The following is a 6,366-nucleotide window of genomic DNA, read 5'->3' on the forward strand; positions in this document are numbered from 1 at the left end:
GGTCTGGGTCAGGTGGTGGCTGGTACGAGCTTGAACCTGTGGCCTGGTCTGGGTCAGGTGGTGGCTGGTACGAGCTTGAACCTGTGGCCTGGTCTGGGTGAGGTGGTGGCTGGTACGAGCTTGAACCTGTGGCCTGGTCTGGGTCAGGTGGTGGCTGATACGATTGTCTTCTTGCAAGAAATTGTGTGACCATTGTCATCATCTTCATTTCGTGGGCGTGCTGGGCCGCTTGCAATTTCAGCTGTAGCTCTGTGTCATCTGCCTGAGACAGGGCTTCTTTGATTGTCCTAGAAAAAACATCCATTGTGGATTCTAGCTTGTTTTTGGGCGTTTGACGGGTGGTAGGTGCACCTGTAAAATGACAAATGTTTTACATAATGAGCTATTTCTTTGTTGAGTGCTTTATCAATTACTACATTATGAGTATTGCCCAATAACATTATAGCTGTATTGCTGTAATATTGATTTTTATGTAAATAAAAAAAAGTACTTAACACTGTGAATGCAAATGAAATGACCTACTTGTAAAAGACAAAAATGAGTATGACTAACTGTGATCACGTTTGTCATGAGTCTATGATAATAAACATAGAAATGCAATATATAAAATGGAAGTAATAGCCTATAGTGTATTATATAATATTGAAGCATTGTTTGAACTATAAATACCTGTTAGCTATCAATCATACTTTGTTATGAATGATGGTAGTTGTAATATTTTAATTGCTTACATATTTTTCTAATCTGTCGAATACTAAGACAACTTTTAAATTGCTATACTATTATAAATACAATAAAATAACATTAACAACATAAACGAAGATTTAAAATAAATTCCGTTTGCCCTTACCTGTACTGTTACTGTTCTCAAACTCCGGCTCTTCACTGTCCACCGATGACGGCACATCATCAACTCTGGTGGTATCCAGTAATTCCGGTGGTCGGAAACTTGGCCTGTCACCCAAAATGCCTTCCATTTTATCATAGAATAGGAATGTTTCACAGCTGTTTCCACTCTTATTATTGTGGTCTTTTACCGATCTGTATTTGTATTTCAAGTTTTTGATCTTTTGCCGGCAATTTAGCCACGAGCGCTTAAAACCTTGCCTCCCCATATTTGTTGAAATGTCTTCAAACAAGAATTTGTTATGAAAATGATCCTGCAATTCCGTCTGCATTGTCTCGTCGCCCCACAGACTTAAGAGGCATTTAACCTCATCATCGCTCCACCTTGTGGACTTTCCGACCTCCATCACTCTTGTGGCACAAGCAAATGCACACAGTCGATTCGTTCCTGATTTATTTCCACATATGAGAGAGGCCTGTATCCGACCAGCCTGCCTCCTGAGCGTGCCTCTGTCGATTCGTTTCTGATTTATTTCCACATATGAGAGAGGCCTGTATCCGACCAGCCTGCCTCCTGAGCGTGCCTCTCGCGACAGACGTGGAGCTCCGAGGCTGTGTGGCTCTGGTTGCGAAAGGCTCCAGCCTGCCCCCACCGAGAGGAAGTCTCCAGCCTGCCACTGAGTTGGCCTCTCCTGACAGACTCAGCTGTGTGGCTCGCGTTGCGTAAGGCTGCAGCCTGCCTTTGACTTGGTCCCCCCTGACACAGCACTCCACGCAGAGCCGCTCGTGCTTTTTACTTTGACAAACCCCGCCTTTCCGTCGAGCTTCTCGTTCCGTCCGACGGGAGCGGATCGGCCTGCGGGCCGCTCTCAGACGATGTAGGATCCAGCCTGCCTCTCGGTCTGCTCCCCCGCAGGCACGGGCCGCGTGTGTGCCTCAGACGCGAAAGGCTCCAGCCTTCCTCTGCTTCGGCCCCCCATGACACAGAGCTCTGTGGTGTGACTCGCCGCAGAGCTGCTTGTGCTTTTCCGCTTAGGCCCGCTCAGGAGGCAGGCTGGAGACTTCCTCTCGGTGGGGGCAGGCTGGAGCCTTTCGCTGGCACGACTCACACTCCACGGAGCACTGCGTCTGTCACGAGAGGCCCGCTCAGGGGCAGGCTGGAGACTTCCTCTCAGACAAGGAACACTCCACGGAGCTCTGCGTCCTGTCAGGAGGGGCAGACTCAGAGGCGGGTTGCAATTGCTTCAGATGTTTATTTTTATTTTTTATTTTTATTTTTGTTTTACAGCTAGAGAAAAACCTTTCCCAAAACGAGACAAAGCTCGGCGGGGTCTCTGAGCCTGCTCTGAAGCATCTCTGTTCCCCGTTGTACGCCCACAAAAACAAAACACAAATCTGGGTTTGATATTGTTTCGCTTATTCGTGTCTTTATTTTGTATATTTTACAGCCTGTGACAACTACAAAGAATAATTGCAAAAGTTTCAGGTGTTCGACCCACTCTTGGTGCTCGTAGACCCAATTCTTCTGACCGACTGGGGGGTCCTCATGGACAGATACAGGGCTGGGGTGGTGATGCATTGCATGTTCCTCGCGGCCAAGCTCACGTTGGTCACCAGGAATAATTTCAGCTGATTGTGTACCAGGGTTTTAGTGAGAGAGTAGTAAATGCTGACAGCGATCCAGGGAGTCCAGCAGCAAACAAAAACTATGACAGTGAGCAATGAAAGGATGTAGGATTTTGCAAGGGGAAGCTGTTCTCTCTTTAAGTGAGCCGACCCCCTTCTAACATGTCTTCGCACAGTGAAGAAGATTGCGCCGTAACAAGCAGCCAGAATGATGCAGGGTGCGATAAAACAGATGGTCATCCTGATCCACGTGATGACGAACCTTTCGCTCGGGGAATAGGTGTCAGCGCACAGCGTAATCAGACCGACTTTGAAGGTTTCGTGATTGGATATGTTCACCAGAGCTGACACGGAGGGAGGAATGGCACACACCAGGGACAGGAAAGCTCTCCTCGCCCACTCTCCTTTCACCCTCTTAAGAGAGGAGAAGGCAGCTTTTCTGAGGACCACCCTGTTGTATCTCTCTATACTGATGCAGACCATCATGAGTACCCCGTATTGCAGGCAGAACTGTGGAGGAAACAAATACGCAAACAAAAAACAAAAAACAAAAAAACAGGTAATGAGGAGGGATTGAAGAAAGCAGAGGTTTTTCATTTGTCCGGATAGAGAAAAGAACAGGAAAAAGCAAAGGCGACTCACAGTTATCACCCCCTTCGTGGCTTTGCAGACGACATATCCGAAGATCCATTCTTTGGCCATGTTCTGCATGACCCACAGCGGCGTCGCGGACAATGTGCCTATGTCGCAGAGCCCGACGACCACGAAAAAGTAATCGCAGCGCGAACGAGCCTTCGGAGGTCTGCATAGCCGTAATCCCAGGTTTATCATGCAAACGTTTACGATCAAGCCCAGCACCATCACCGCAAAGTGAAGCATGGGTACCACACTGAACGCGATCGAAGAGTGAATCTCAGAGGACGCGTTGGTTGGTGACGGGCCGGTAGCATTGTACGTTGTCCTTTTGCCAAACATCGTCGCAGCTGACCTGAGGGACAGTGAACACTAGCACAGACAGAGAGACGTACGCTTGTGGTGCTGAAATAAGCTCCTCTCTCCCTAGCTCCAAGCCCCCGACTTAGACTGCCTTGCTGTATGGACATCCAACGGCGAGCCACACTCCCCCCACCTCACTCAGTCTCCGAACGGAGCAAACGGAGTACGGCCGACTCAGCTCGGAGTCGGACCTCAGCGTGTGGAGCCAACTAGTTGGCTAACTCTAGTTCCATAGCTGCTCAAAGTCTTGCGCTCTTGTCTAGGCGATTTGTGTGCCTCTTGCCTCAGTCGAGACAAGCGAAATCTCGATAACCTATTGTGCGAGCGCTGGCTGTGGCCCTTAGAAACCTGGAACTCGATCTTGAGCACACTTTACACTCATCATGGAAGTTACTCAGCAGACGTACGTGTCGTGTCCCGCATTGGACTTTGGTTTGGCAGCGACAGACACGAAAGACCTCAAAAAAGGCTTGGAGGATCAGCTTCGCCTTCTCGACCTGTTCGACTCAAGCGCAGGACTTGACCGCTTTCTGTTGTCATCTTCCGGCTTGTTTTGGGAGTACCGAAATCGCAGGTCAGAGGCTGCTGGCTGGTTCGCGGACAGTATAAGGCGACTGAACGTCGACACCTCAGACGTTCGTTCACTGTTTTTGGGCTCGTTGAACGTCATGGACAGATACGTCGCCACGCGTGACACTGAGTCCGAGCTCGTGGAGCTTTTGACGAACTCGGAAAATGTCCGAGCGGCCTGCTTCTCGCTCTCTGCGAAGATGCACGCCACGTGCTCTCAAATCGATCTGGACGACATCTGCGTCCGCAATCGCGTCTGGGCCAACTCCACCGTCAAATCCCAGCCGGGGCCGAACCTGACGGTCGCCGACGCATCCTCTACTGGTGAGGGGATACTGAGAGCGGAGAAGGACGTATTGATCGCTCTCGGAGGAGCTGCGTTCCCTGTGAGGGAAGAGGACATTGTGCGTCTCTTGGTGAGGTTTCTTGCGCTGAAGCGTTCTAAGCGCGTTGCATTCCGAGAGCCGCTGAGCGCGCTCCGAGAGCCACTAAGCGAGCTCCGACCAACTGACGTCGAGCCGCTTGCAGCGCCGATCTCTCGAGCCGTAGATTTGCTAACCAGGGCGGCTTTGGACATTGAGCTTAAGACGCGAGTGAGCACCTGGCAGCTCGCGGCCGTGTGCTCTTTAATTGGGTTCCTGGATGTCAGCGGAGCTTCGCCGGACGAGCGAGAGCTCGGCGAGGGTGGGCTGATGGCGCTGTTCGATAGCCTGCGGCCGGGATCATTGACGCAATCCATCATCCGCGAGATCGAGGCTTCATTGAACTCACGCTGTTTGGTGTGTGGATCGGGGGACCTCCATCCGCTCGTGGCTAGGAGCCTGCTGAGCATCTCGAAAAAGACTTGTTCGAGGTGCCGGAAGGGTAAAGCGCGAGGTAAAACTCCCCATGCCCGTGGACACAAAGTCCTCGGAGAGACATCTACTACTCATCATTCGACCTACTCCCCTAGGGCTGCGTTGCTCACGTGCCACGAGACGATGATGGGCTCCCAGTGAAAATGCGCTCGTGGACTTTGGTGGAGCTTGGACACCGAGTCCTTTTTTTTTGCACTGTATTTTTGTGTGTGTGTGTGTGTGTGTGTGTCTGTCTGTTGTGTACCCGAGCAACAGATGTAGAAAAAAAAAAAAACAACGTGTCCCTGCTTCACAGAGACTCTCTTCCAATGCGAAACCTGCCTCTTCACCGTAACCGTCATCGATGCTCCGTCCGACGAGTAGGCAGTATAAAATAAAAGTGACCCAGAGAATGGAATGGATACTGAGGAGGAACCGCGTCGTGTCTCAGTTTCTGTAGAGAAGATGGCAGGAAAGGAGGAAAATTGGGTGGACAGACTTCAATCCTTCGCAGATCAGCGAAATTTAACAGTCGTGTACGACACTATAATTTCAAGAGACGACTTCTTCGAGATGTACAAATGTAGTGCGCGGCTTTTCGCTGAGGGCAGCGTCAAGGAAGATTCCCTCGCCCTAGGCATCGGACCTCAAAAGAGGTTGGCAAAATTAGCCGCAGCCAAAGCTTTGCTATTGGGGGTGCTGAAAGAATCCGCTGCAGACAACGCCAAGCTCCCGTCACTGGAGGCTACGAAAGATGAATGGGAATCGAAGCTTGTCGCTAAGTTCGCAAGTTTGCCCACTGCGGAGAACTACGTCGGCCGACTGCAAGTGGGTATCCTATTCACGTGACCCAATGCCGCTGTTTGTGCATGAGAAAAAAAAAAGCTCTCTTTGCGTTCACAGGAATTATGCCAGAGGTACAACTGGCCTTTTCCCACCTACAACTTCGAGGAACTCACACAAGACCAGTGGGTTGCGTCCGGCAGATTTCGTTGCTTCTGCTCAGCGTTTGCGATCTTTTTAGACGGAGCGACCAAGGTGGATGTGCAAGCGACAGGTAACAGCGATGTGACACTGTGATTTGTTTCCCTCAAGTTTTTGGGTTTCAACTAGGGCCGTTGTCTCACACAGGGACCGGTGAGACCAAGAAGGCAGCTAAGGCCGCGTCGGCAATGGGTGCGCTGGACGTCGTGAGACTTCTCGTCCCACTGGTTGAGAAAACCTAGAGGGGAGGTTCGCCCCAATGTATTCAGAGTCTTCCCCGCATCACAACTCAACTCTGTCTCATCCGCCGCTCGTGGACCGGCCTTGCACTCGGAGTCTGGTCTTCATGGCTGCCTGCTCTGCTCATCGTAGTGGCATACCTTTTGTGTGTTTTCTGCCCCTATGGCAAGAAGCGCAGACGATACGGCAAGGTGTCGTCTGTTGCCTTGTAATTGTTGCAGGGATATAGATGAAGTTGCTTGTCCAGAATAAAACATCACTCGAGCAT

The sequence above is a fragment of the Oryzias latipes genome, chromosome 21, assembly GCF_053564925.1.
Source record: "Oryzias latipes strain Hd-rR chromosome 21, Olatipes_Hd-rR_3.1".
NCBI classification, from domain to species: Eukaryota; Metazoa; Chordata; class Actinopteri; order Beloniformes; family Adrianichthyidae; genus Oryzias; species Oryzias latipes.